The sequence below is a fragment of the Macaca mulatta genome, chromosome 6 (genome assembly GCF_049350105.2).
Source record: "Macaca mulatta isolate MMU2019108-1 chromosome 6, T2T-MMU8v2.0, whole genome shotgun sequence".
In the NCBI taxonomy this organism is placed as follows: Eukaryota; Metazoa; Chordata; class Mammalia; order Primates; family Cercopithecidae; genus Macaca; species Macaca mulatta.
In genome coordinates, this window is record NC_133411.1 from 160,663,758 (window position 1) to 160,676,856 (window position 13,099).

General features: G+C 45.6%; 1 protein-coding gene across 6 annotated transcripts in view; it reads right to left on the reverse strand.

Moving 5' to 3' along the window:
• Nucleotides 1–13,099, reverse strand: part of ATOX1 (antioxidant 1 copper chaperone) — a 29,202-nt gene that overhangs the window by 871 nt on the left and 15,232 nt on the right. For 4 of the 6 annotated variants that reach the window (XR_013394964.1, XR_013394963.1, XM_015141270.3 and 1 more), the window contains exon 4: nucleotides 12,581–12,720. The exons of the other annotated variants lie outside the window; for them this stretch is intronic. The gene's annotated coding sequence lies outside the window, so the exon portion shown is untranslated. Of the gene's footprint in view, nucleotides 1–12,580; nucleotides 12,721–13,099 lie in introns of those variants that run through there. 6 annotated transcript variants of the gene reach the window in all.

Genomic DNA, 13,099 nt, shown 5'->3' on the forward strand with positions numbered 1-13,099 from the left:
AAGTATTAATTTTGGGAACTGATAAATATCCATTAAATCTTCATAATTTATGTTCTTCTGCTGTGGCTTCAGCCAATCTCTCCGTTCAGGCTCCCTGACTTCCCACAACAATGGATAGACAATTTTCTTCTGAAAAGGGCAAAATAGTAAACATTCTAGGCTAAGTGGGCCATATGGTCTTCGTTGCCATTCTCCAACTCAGCTGTTACAGTGTGGAAGCAGCCATAGATAATACATAAATGAGTATGACTGTATTTTAATAAAACTTTATTTACAAAAACAGATGGTGGCTCGATTTGGCCTGCAGGCTGTTGTGTGCCAATCTTTGACGTAGACCAACCCTTTCCTTTTATTTGTTTTATTATTATTATTATTATTGTTATTATTATTAAGAAAAGATCTCACCCTGTCATCCAGGCTGAGTGCAGTGGTGCGATCATAGCTTCCCGCAGCCTCAATCTCCTGGGTTCAAGAAATCCTCTCACCTCAGCCTCCTGAGTAGCTAGGACTACAGGCAAGTGCCACCACCTGGCTAATTTAAAAAATTTTTTTAGCGTTGGGGGGGTCCCACTATGTTGCCCAGGCTGATCTTGAACTCCTGGCCTCAAGCAATCCTTTGCCTTGGCCTCCCAAGTGTTGGGATTACAGGTATCAGCCATCATGTCCAGCCTAACCCCTTCCTTTTAAAGTTGTGGAAACTGAGACCCAGAGGGTTAAAGTGGCTCAAGATTGCACACACACACACACACACACACACACACACACACACACCCCAAAAAAAAAAACAGGACCTTGTGAGAGCAACTGCTGCAGATCCCAGTCTTGACTTTAGGCCTGCGTATCTTGGTATTATGGGCAAATGAAAGCAAGCATATGGTGGGTGGGCAGAAGAAATCAGGGAACACAAGCTTATGTATCAGTTAGTGTTAGGTTCAGCTGTATGTATATACCAGTAAGCTCAAAATAACAGTAGCTGTAACAAAAATGAAGGTTATTTCATTCTCACATAGAAACAAAGTCTGGAAATAGACAGTTTAAGGCTCATGTATAGAATCCATCATCTTCTAGCTAAGCGCCATGGTGCATGCCTGTAGTCTCAGCTACTCTAAAGGCTGAGGCAGGAGGATCGCTTGAGCCCAAGAGTTTGAGGCACTGCACTTTGGCCTGGACAACAGAGTGAGACCCCCACCTCTAAAAAATAATAAATTAATAATAATAATAATAATCTCTGGAGACCCAGGTACTATCCTTAGCTCATGGCTTCAAGCGCTAAGGAAAGTGACATCATGGCCCGATATGGCTACTAGATTACATCCTTCTTTCAGGCAGGAGGAAGAATAAAGAATGGTGAGGGCCTTCTAATTGCATCAGCTCATTTTAAGGAGTCTTTCTGGAATTTCTTTGCATCTCAATTAGCCAGAACTTAGTTATATGTCACACTTAGCGGCAAAGGAACCTAGGGAATGTCATCTTTATTTTAGGTTGCAACGTGCCCAGCCATAAATTAGGTTCTATTACTAAGGAAAAGGGGATGAAAGGCTTTTTTTTTTTTGAGATGGAGTCTCGCTCTTGTTGCCCAGGCTGGAGTGCAATGGCGCGATCACGGTTCACCACAACTTCCGCCTCCCAGGTTCAAGCAATTCTCCTGCCTCACCTCCCAAGTAGCGGGGATTATAGGCATGCACCACCACACCCAGCTAATTTTGTATTTTTAGTAGAGACGGGGTTTCTCCATGTTGGTCAGGCTGGTCTCGAACTCCCAACCTCAGGTGATCTGCCCACCTCAGCTTCCCAAAGTGCTAGGATTACAGGCATGAGCCACTGTGCCTGGCCAAAAGACTTTTGAATAGAAAATTGGCAGTCTCTGTCACAAGTTATTTGAATAGATGTGAGTTGCTCCTTTTCACCTGAAAAACTCCAGGCCCGGGGTGTTTAATGACCATGACAAAGCAGCCTGAATTAATGGAAAGAGCACCCCAAGCTGCTCCCATTTCCCTATGTGAACTCAGACAAGTACCTGCACTTCTTTGTTGCTTCACTTTAGCCATATGCACAGTGAAAGGACTCTAACAGTTCCACTTGTAGGATTTTATTCCTAGGAAATACTGAGTTACCTGATACCAGACAATATACACTTTAATAAGTTCTGGAAACAACGTATTAATAGATCATTCTATCCATCTGAGTTCAGTTGTGGGGCACAGCCACCACCCGAGCTCAGAAAGGGACTTCATCAGGTGCTTACAAAAGGATTGGAAGGGCTGGAGGAAGGGGCTGAGGCTGAGCTTCCAGCATTATGACTCTCAGAACAGTGCAGGTGAACTGGCTACCAGAGGGGCAGCCACATTGCCCCATCAGGAGGGCAGGGAAGCAGAGGGTGGCTGCTGGACTATGAAGTTCAAGTGTGTACTGCCATGGCTATGATCCAAGGGGTCAGGAAGCCACAGCCACCAGTGCCTCTCAACACCTATGAAACTAGTGACTAGACACAGGAACACTGCTGCCAAATAACCCAATGTCTCCATGCTGGGCGGGAATAGCCAAAATCTGTGGGACAATGGCTCTTCCTGATTTCCACCTTCCGAATGGAGCAGGAGTGAACCTAATCAATGAAACCTAATTTTTTTTTTTTTTTTTTTTTGAGATGGAGTTCCGCTCTGCATGCCAGGCTGGAGTGCAGTGGCACGATCTTGGCTCGCTGCAACCTCCGTCTCCTGGGTTCAAGTGATTCTCCTGTCTCAGCCTCCCAAGTAGCTGGGATTACAGGCTCATGCCCCCATGCCTGGCTAATTTTTCGTATTTTAGTAGAGATGGGTTTCACCATGTTGCCCAGGCTGGTCTCGAACTCCTGAACTCAAGCAATCCACCCTCCTTGGCCTCCCAAAGTGCTAGGATTACAGGCGTCAGTCACCGCACCCAGCCAATGAAACCTAATTTTCAATGAGAAACGTAACTACCAGGAAGTTAGGTTCACGTGGGGCTTGGCCTTCCAGCCTCACATGTGGGAAAGCACACAGGAAAGAGGTTGGAACTGACGTGTAGTGCCGGTGAACTATATGCATGCACCACTCTGTATAACTTAGCTAAACAAATTAAGGTGCATTCGCACAGTGGAATGCTTTCCAGCCATGAAAATCAGTATTTTTTTTAGCCAGTAAATACTTTCCAGTCACTTAAATGGGCAAGAAGGGACAAATCTTAGAATTCCAGACAACATATTTGTCCCTTCAGGGAGTGGAGTTTATTTCCATATGCAACCTTGAATGTGGCTGGACTTACTTCCTGAGAATAGAGAATGAGAAGGTCAAAATCGTAACTTTCTGGACACAGATCCAATCCAGTGTACCACATCAGGTTTAGTCATCAGGTCTTCTTAATCTTCTCTGATCTTTGAGAGTTTTCCAGGAACCTCACGGCCAGGAGTTTGCCAGGAACCCTAACATCATCAGTAATAGATCATGTCAATATCTATGTACCCCCTGAGATAATGAAATAAGATGGAGACTTTACCTCTGTGTATATTCTTCCCCCAACCGCAGTTTAATCATGAGAAAAATCCCAGACAAACCAAATGAGAGGGACAGGCTATATCATACTTGGCCAATAGTCTTCACAACCATTAAAGTCATGAAAAACAAGAAATGATTGCTAAACTCTTAAAGATCAGAGATGAAGGAGACCTGATGACTAAGGGCAATGTGGTACACTGGATTGGATCTGTGTCCAGAAAGAGAGCACTTATGAGAAAGCTGGTGAAATCCAAATAACATCTGGAGTCCAGTTAACACTGTACCAGCCAAACAGTGGCTCATACCTGTCATCCCAGCACTTTGGGAGGCCGAGATGGGTGGATCACCTGAGGTCAGGAGTTTGAGACAAGCCTGGCAAACATGGCAAAGCCCCATCTCTACTAAAAATTCAAAAATTAGGTCGGGCGCAGTGGCTCACGCCTGTAATCCCAGCACTTTGGGAGGCCGAAGTGAGCGGATCACGAGGTCAGGAGACCAAGACCATCCTGACCAACATGGTGAAACCTTGTCTCTACTAAAAATACACAAATTAGCCGAGCATGGTGGTGCGTGCCTATAATCCCATCTACTCGGGAGGCTGAGGCAGGAGAATAGCCTGAACCCGGGGGGCAGAGGTTGCAGTGAGCCGAGATGGCGCCACTGCACTCCAGCCTGGAGACAAAGCAAGACCCAGTCTCAAAAAAAAAAAAAAAAAAAAAAAAAATTAGCCAGGCAGGCTGAGGCAGGAGAATTGCTTGAACCTGGGAGGCAGAGGTTGCAGTGAGCCATGATCACTGTACTGCACCCCAGCCTGGGCAACAGAGTGAGACTCCATCTCAAAAAACAATGTGCCAAGGAGCTTTGGTACCAATGTACCAATTAGATCTTAGTTTTGACAAATGTGTCATAGTTATGTAAGACATTAACATCAGAGGAAGCTAAGTGAAGGATATATGGAAACTCTCTGTACTATCTTTCCAAGTTTTCTATAAATCTAAAATTATTCCAAAATAAAATTTGCTGGGTGCAGTGGCTCACACCTGTAATCTCAGCACTTTGGGAGGACACAGTGGGAGGATTGCCTGAGCCCAGGAGCTCAAGACTGGCCTGGGCAACATGGTGAGAGACCCCTTATCGCTACCAAAAAAAAAAAATTATTAAAAGTTATTTTGTTAAGAAAAGGAGATCAATGTTGCTCTGAAATGAAAATAAAACTTGATATGAAAATGCGTCCATTAACTATTCGGTTAGTGAAAGAAGCAGGCAATAAACCATCAATACTAATAAAATGGTTAGTTAGCACTTATTGAGTGCTTATAGCATGCCACCCTCTGTGCAAAATGATTTCTGTGGATTATCTCATTTAATTCTGAGAACCACCCTATGAGGTCAATGCTATTATCCTCAATTTACTGTTAGGGAAACAATGGGCTAGATGGTTTACATAACTTGTCAATAAAATATGGTGTTAGTCTAACTCTGGAACCTGAGTTATATGAAACACTACCATATATCACCATTTAGCTTTACTTATATTGTATATATTTACAGAAGCCTAAAAAGGATATACTCCAAACTGTAAGAGAGAATTTTCTTTGTCATATGGAGACTATGGGGGAGGGTGTCACATAAATAAAATTATTTTAGTTTTTTACAGTTATCCTGTAATATCATAGTAGGTATTCGCATTAATAACAACAAAAAATGAGGCAGTAGGACTTTTGATTTCAAAAGGACTTTACAGTTCTAACACTTTAGAATATCCAAGGCCCCTGACATCTCTGGAGGTTTGGTCTGAGGCAGAGGCAGAGGCTTGAGATGGCAGTAGGGGGATTTCTCAGCTCTCAGGGTGGTGGGTGGTGGGGTGTGGTGAATTTGAGCTTTTGGAGACTCTGGGCTGTGCTTCTAGCCTTAACCTTCCACCTCCAGCCCTCCTTGCCATCTCAACAGCTTTAGTGGCCTCTCTAATTACTAGGAACACAGGGAGAAGCACAGCTTCTGTTTTGGTAAAAAAAGAAGTCATATACCCACAAACCAGTGCTTCAGTGAGGGTTGTCACCAAATTGGACTCTGGAAGGGGTCTGAGGAAAGCGTAGGGGCCAGGCTTGATGTTGGAAGTAGGCTGACCTAGCAGGCTCAGTCCTTTTACAAAGTTGTAAGATCCAGGGACACGTTTTCAAAGGTGTAAAATGGAGAAGCCAGGCCAGGTGCGGTGGCTGACGCCTGTAATCCTAGCACTTTGAGAAGCTGAGGTGGGAGGATTGCTTGAGCCCAGGAGTCTGAGACCAGCCTAGATAACATAAGTAAGACTCCATATCTATAAACAAATTTTAAAATTAGCTAGGTGTGATGGCATGCACCTATGGTCCCAGCTATTTGCGAGGTTGAGATAGGAAGATCACTTGAGCCCAGGAGGTCAAGCATGTAATGAGTGAGCCATGATCACACCATTGCACTCCAGCCTGGGTGACAGGGTGGGACCCTGTCTCAAAACAAAAACACAACAGAGAAGCCAGGCTTCGATGAGCCCCTACCATGCTGGGTGCTTTATATGCATTATTTCCAATGTAGGTACCATCCAGAGCCACATTCCCCAGATAAGAACAGAGGGAGTAGCCCACCTGGGTTCCTTCTGTGTGATTCCAGGCTGTGCTCCCAGCCTTAACCTTTCACCTCCAGCCATCCGTCAGTAACTTCCCCCAGTAAGCTCTCTCCTTAGGAGTCAGGAACCCTGTGAGCTGGGAGAGGATCAGCGGAGGCCCAGAATGGTTTGGCTTTTCCATGTTTTCTCAGCTTCTACTCTCAAAAAGGCATCAACAAAGGGACTAGTGACCAGGCGGTCATGCTCATTCAAAACTCTTTCTCCAAGGAATGGCTGAGGAGGGAATTTGGGATCTGCCTTGGGAGGTGGAGCAGAAAGGGAGTAGTAGGGAGGACAAAGGAAAGACCTGCTTCTGAGGAATGACCACAGGGAAGGGCTAGGCTGATGCCCCACATATCAAGACAAACCCAGTTCCAGTCCAGAGAACTGCCAGGGATATAGATAAGGGTGGGTTCCACATCAGAACTTCCCCTGGCAGAGCTGTCCAGAGCAGAGCCAGCAGCTCACAGTGCTCCCTTTCAGGGGCAGGGCTGCCGTGCAGGTGAAGGAAGGCTCATGGACCACCCATCAGAAGGAGGGCATGTGGACATCTGTTCCTAAGATCCTACAATGATAATAACAACAGCAAAACTGAGCTCCTTCTATGTACACGTGTCCTCTCACTTCACCCTAAGAAGGTATTACTCTCACCTTACAGGTGTGAAAACCGAGGTCCTGGACAGTTCTATGTATTTATTTTTCAGAGATGGTGTCTTGCTCTGTCACACAGGCTGGAATGCAGTGGCGTGATCGTAGTTCACTGCAGCTATGACCTCCTGGGCTCAAGTGATCCTCCTGCCTCAGCCTCCCAAGCAGCTGAGACTAGAGGCACTTACCACCGTGCCCAGCTCATTTGTCCTGGACAGTTAAGCTATTTGCTTGAGCTTACACATCTGGTAAACAGTCTGTTTATCTGCAGAGCCAGCATTCTTATCCAAGATACAGCTTACTTCTAGGCATCAAGGGATTTACGATTCTAAAAGGATTAAGATCCTTGGAGCCCATGATAAACAGACCAATGGAAGGTAACATCCTTATTTTTAGAGGCTTTGATTTTATTGCAAGGCCCTAGTCAGTAGTCATGAGATTCACCTAGGGACATGAAGACTTTCCTTCTCTGAGGAAGAAGATTAGAAAACTTGTCTTCTTAAACTAAGCGGCCACAGCCCTCAAAGCCATGGAAATCTAAAAGAAGCTCCGATGGACACTCCCAAGAAATTACAGACTTGAGTCTTTTAGAGACTGGCACTAATTAAAGGCGAATGTCATGGAGAGGGCGGTGACCTGAACAACCATTCACCTCCCACACGGCACAATCTTGAGGTTCCATTTTACTTTTCATAATCTGCCGAAGGTGAAATAATCTAGATCTGAAATTTTTCAGACTTCAGTTTTCAAACTTCAAGTCGTATAATTGTGAAACTTTTTGGCCAGACATAAAGTTTTATGTGTGGAATGCCATTATCAAGAATGAGGCACATGAAGATCTTTAATTCTCACAATGGTCAGAGTAGTTATGACCCCCGTTTTCCAGAATAGGAAACTGAGTTGCACAAAAGAATCAGGAGCTTTCCCAAGGTCACACAGTTTTTAAGTGGTGAAGAAATTTAAAGCCGGATCTGCTGAAGTCCAGAACATGGCTTAGTACCACTGGGGCTGTAGGCGGAAGCCCAGTAGATAAAATTGTGAGTTGGGGCAGGCACAGTGGCTCATGTCTATAATCCCAGCACTTTGGGAGGCCAACATAGGATGATGACTTGAACCCAGGAGTTCAAGGCTGCAGTGAGCCGTAATTGTACTGCTGCATTCCAGCCTGGGCCACACAGCAAGGCTCCATCTCTAAACAATAAATTGCCGGGCGCGGTGGCTCAAGCCTGTAATCCTAGCACTTTGGGAGGCCGAGACGGGCGGATCACGAGGTCAGGAGATCGAGACCATCCTGGCTAACGCGGTGAAACCCCGTCTCTACTAAAAATACAAAAAACTAGCCGGGCGAGGTGGCGGGCACCTGTAGTCCCAGCTACTCAGGAGGCTGAGACAGGAGAATAGCATAAACCCAGGAAGCGGAGCTTGCAGTGAGCTGAGATCCGGCCACTGCACTCCAGCCTGGGTGACACAGCGAGACTCCATCTCAAAAAAAAAAAAAAATAAATTAATTAATTAATTAAAAGATACAAATAAAATTATGAGTTGAGCTGCTCTGGTTTGAGTTTGGGTGTGTTAGGTTGGAAGAGGCCAGCTCACTGAGACTTTCCCTTGTGCCCTGTAGGACCCTTGGAAACCTTGATAGCACAAAAGCAGTTAAAAAAAACTGGAAACAAATGTCCTTCAACAGAGGAATGAATCACACCTTCTGGTATATTCATTCAGTGGAATACCTACTACTCAGTGATAAAAAGATAACATTTCAAAATAATTATGCTGAATGAAGAAGCTAGACAAAAATGAGAGCATACTGTGTGATTGCATTTATATAACTCTAGAAAATGCAAACTAATCAATAGTGACAGTAAGCAGATCAGTGGTTACTTGGGGGCAAGGAGAGGGTGGGAGGGATTACCAAGAGGTGCCAGGAAACTTTTTAGGTGATTAATATGGTCACTATCTTGATTGTGGTGATGGTTTCATGAGTGTGTGTGTATGTATGTGTATGTGTTAGATATATATGTATCTTAATTATACACTTTATTCCTTAGGTAGGAGATAGCAAAAAAAGTTTACACTTTAAATATGTGCAGTTTATTGAATGAAATTATACCTCAAAAAAGCAGTTAAAAAAAACTTCAGCTGGGTGTGGTGGCTCATGCCTGTAATCCCAACACTTTGGGAGGCTGAGGCGGGCAGATTGCTTGAGCCCAGGAGTTCGAGACCAGCCTGGCAACATGGTGAAACCTTGTCTCTAAAAAATATATATATGTAAAAATTAGTTGGGCATGGTGGTGTGTGCCTGTGGTCCCAGTTACTTGGGAGGCTAAGGTGGGAGGATTGCTTGAGCCTGGGAGATGGAGGTTGCAGTGAGCGGAGAGTGTGCCACTGCACTCCAGCCTGAGTAACAGAGATCCTGTCTCAGAAAAAGAAAAACGACACACACACACACACACACACACACACCACTTCAAAATTCAAAAGACTTGCTCAAGCTCACTCAGCATGCTGATGGGGAGCCAGGCCAGGTCAGAGCTCCCCCTGTGGCTCACACCTATGTGAGGAAGGGAGCCTCCCCCAAATACAGCCCCCAGGCTTCACCCCATACTGAGGGCCAGGGTAGTTTCTCTCCAGTCATGGTAACGTGGGTACTGGACAAGCCAAGGCTCTGGTCACCAGGCAAATGGGTAGGTCAACAAAGCAAAGTTGGTGGGAGCTTCACCCCATCAAGCCCAGAAACAAGGGTTGGTTACTGGGAACACCCTAGGGGAGGCTGTACTCACAACCAGGGATCTTTGACAAAAATAGAAACCTGCTAGAAGGATTAGAAGAGACAATCTCTTCCTCCGTCAAATTACCTGGGCCAACACCTACTGAGCACCTACCACGTGTGAGGGTCTGCCTTAGCTCGCTCTCTTATGGAATCTAGGTAAGGATGGGATGAGATCAATGCAAGGGCATGACACACTAAATAGGCATCCCCCAAATGGTAGCCATGACTCATCAAATATTCCCTAAGTGCTTGCTCTGGGTACAGAGGGAACAGATGCTTGGGCTGATCCTCGAGGCCAGGAAAGATACGTGGACAGAAAGCTTTGCCACAACACCGAAGTTTGTGAGATAAATGCTTTGAGGGCCAAGAGGAGACATAAATTACTTCCAGCTGTGGAGAGGTTTCATGGAGGCTGTGGTATGTAAGGGAGGGAAAGGAATTTGTATATGGGGACAAGGGAGGCTAGTAGAGATCATTCTACTTACAGGGGGCAGCATGAACAAAAGCAAGCCACCTGAGAAGCGGGCTGGCTGGCTGCAGTGAGGAGTGAGAAAGCCTAGAAGGGTGGGCTAGGGCCAAGTGCTCGGGGAAGCCCCAGAGAAATATGTGGACACATCTGCTCCCCATCCCCACTCCTGCAGAAGCCTGAGCTCCGCTGTGTGATTCATTCATTCCGTGGACAGCCAGCTGGGCTGCTGGCAGGCGTGGGAGCTTCCCTAATGCCTCTGTGGCCTTGGAAGAACAGAGCCAAGTGCCTCAGCTAGAAACTTGGATTTCAGCTGGGAGTGGTGTAGAGAGAACTCAAAGGAAATGAACCCCTCTGAGAAGCACTCACTCTAAGAAGCACCAGTGTCTCAACTCTTGGCCGTTCCCAATGGGCCAGCCGGTCTGCACCAGACCTCCAGGGCAACTAAAAATGGAAAAAATCAAGTTTGTTCTCTCAGAGCCCAGAGAAACTGTTCTTTAAAAAGAAACTGTCTTAAACTTCTTTGTGGATGGTCAAGTCCAGGAGACACTGCCATCTGGTGGTCAAGAAACACATTTACCTTGTGGGCTGGGAAGGAGTCCCTGAACTCGAGGGGCCACAAAGGCAGAAATGGCCCTGAGATTTGTTTAGTACTTTCATAATGGGATGGAAATTATGCTTGCAATCAGTTTAGAGTTGAAATAAAATGTTATTTCTGGCTACTAAATTCCCCGAGGTGCAGGCATTATGCATTGCGCAGATGAGGAAACTGCCCATGAGATAGATGAGGTGGCTGGTCCCATGTCTGAGCTGGTCAAGTGCAGAGCCAGGTCTTATTCCAGTCTCCAGCCGACCTGGGTCCCCAGTAAGTGCCCAATAAATGGTTAAAGTGGTGATTCTCAACATGTGACCCACAAGAGCCTTTCAGAAGGCACATGAGGTTAAATTTAAAAGCTTCTGTAAGATGCCTTTTCCTCCTTAACAATTGTACAGTAAAGTTTTCCAGAGTCTAAATGAATGCAGTGACTTCATCTAGTCCCAATGGCTAATGGGATGTGTGCCTGGGTATTTTTGTTTTAAAAATTCCTGTTGTAATTTCTAATGTAGTATAACCCACATAACCAAAACTGTTTGATAAATTTTTAATTTTTTTTTTTTTTGAGACGGAGTTTCGCTCTTTCGCCCAGGCTAGAGTGAAGTGATGCAATATCAGTTCACTGCAACCTCCGCCCCCTGGGTTCAAGCGATTCTCCTGCCTCAGCCTCCAGAGTACATGGGATTACAGGCATGTGCCACCACGCCCGACTAATTTTTGTATTTTTAGTAGAGACGGGGTTTCACCATATTGGCCAGGCCGGTCCCAAACTCTTGACCTGAAGTGATCCACCCGCCTCAGTCTCCCAAAGTGCTAGGATTACAGGTGTGAGCCACTGCACCTGGCCAAGATCCTCAATAATTTTTAAGAGTATATAAGATCTACTCAGGAGGCTGTAGCAGGAGGATTGCTTGACCCCAGAAGTTAGAGGTTACAGGGAGCTATGATCATGCCACTGCACTCCAACCTGACTAGTTTCAACCTGACTCAGCCTGACTGGAATTCAAATTGCCATTGTGACAGATTTTTGACTAATGAAATATTTTAAAAATGAGTGGCAGCCAGGTGCAGTGGTTCATACCCATAATCCTAGCACTACGGGAGGCTGAGGCGGGTGTATCACCTGAGGGCAGGAGTTCAAGGCACTTTGGGAGGCCAAGGCAGGAGGATTGCTTGAGCTCAGGAGTTCAAGATCAACCTGGGCAACATAGCAAGACCCCATTTCTAGAAAAAAACTAAAAAAAAAAAAAAAGGTGAACTGGGCATGATGACATGTGCCTGTAGTCCCAGCTACTTGGGAGGCAAGAGTGGGAGTATTGCTTGAGCCCGGGAGGTCAAAGCTGCAGTAAGCCCTGATTGCACCACTGCACTCCAGCCTGGATGACAGAGAGAAATCCCATCTCAAAACAAACAAAAAGCCAAAAATGAATCACTAATATTTTCTGAGTGATTTTTAACCAGCAATCACTGCTCTAATTGATTTATACGTATCACTTCATTTAATCCCCACAACCACCATTTGCAGTAGATGCTATCATCACATTTTATGTCTGTGGACACTGAGAGGTTAAGTGGCCCAGCTGGGAGGTACTGGAGCTTGAACTCTATCCCAGGCAGTTTGTCTCCACAGCCTCTTCCCACTATTCCACTTGCCTTAACATTTGATAACCTTTTGTGCAATTCACCTGATAGACAAAAGTTTTTCAAAATATGAAATCTACGAAACCGGTGAAAAGAAAGGGGATCACTGTTCTGGGTCAATGCCTTTACTTTATAGGTGAGGAAAAAATGAGGCCCAGAGAGGGGAAGTGATTTGCTAAAGATCACACAGCAAAGAATCAGAATCTACAGGGTGTCTGACTTCCAGGTGGGAACTCTCAAAACTCCAACCCGAGTAAGCGTAACCACCTACATGTGAGCAAGCAACACCAAGACTAGGCAAGACAACATCTCCAACAAAAGCAGCTTGATTTTATTGCGGGGAAGCTAGGAAGGAATAGGACAACTGAGGGTCTCCACAGGAACACCATTGCCCAGCATGACTGCCAAGTCCCAGGTCTGTCTGGAAGCCAGGGGAGGAGGATCAGCATCCTAGGAAAGACGGAAAGTTAGGTGGAACAAAGGCGCCATCTGCTGTGGACATAGCGATATTGCAAAGGCAATAAATGCACAAAGAGGCAGGGGTGAGGGGAAAACCTAGGGTGCAGATGCAGGGGCAGGACTAGAACCCCAATGTCCAGCCCTGCACACTGCTCCCATGAAGTCTGTTATACTCCCATGAACCTGTTATACTCAGGTTGGCTGGAACGCATTAACCTTGCTAAGCCAATCACTGCCAAAGCCCTCTTGTGGGGAATTTCCAGGGCTGCCAGGATACTCAGTCAACAGCACTCCCTGTCCTGTTACAGTTTATGTTGGAAAGGCAATGAACAAAAGCATGAGCAAATAAATCTGCCAAGAGTCAGATGAT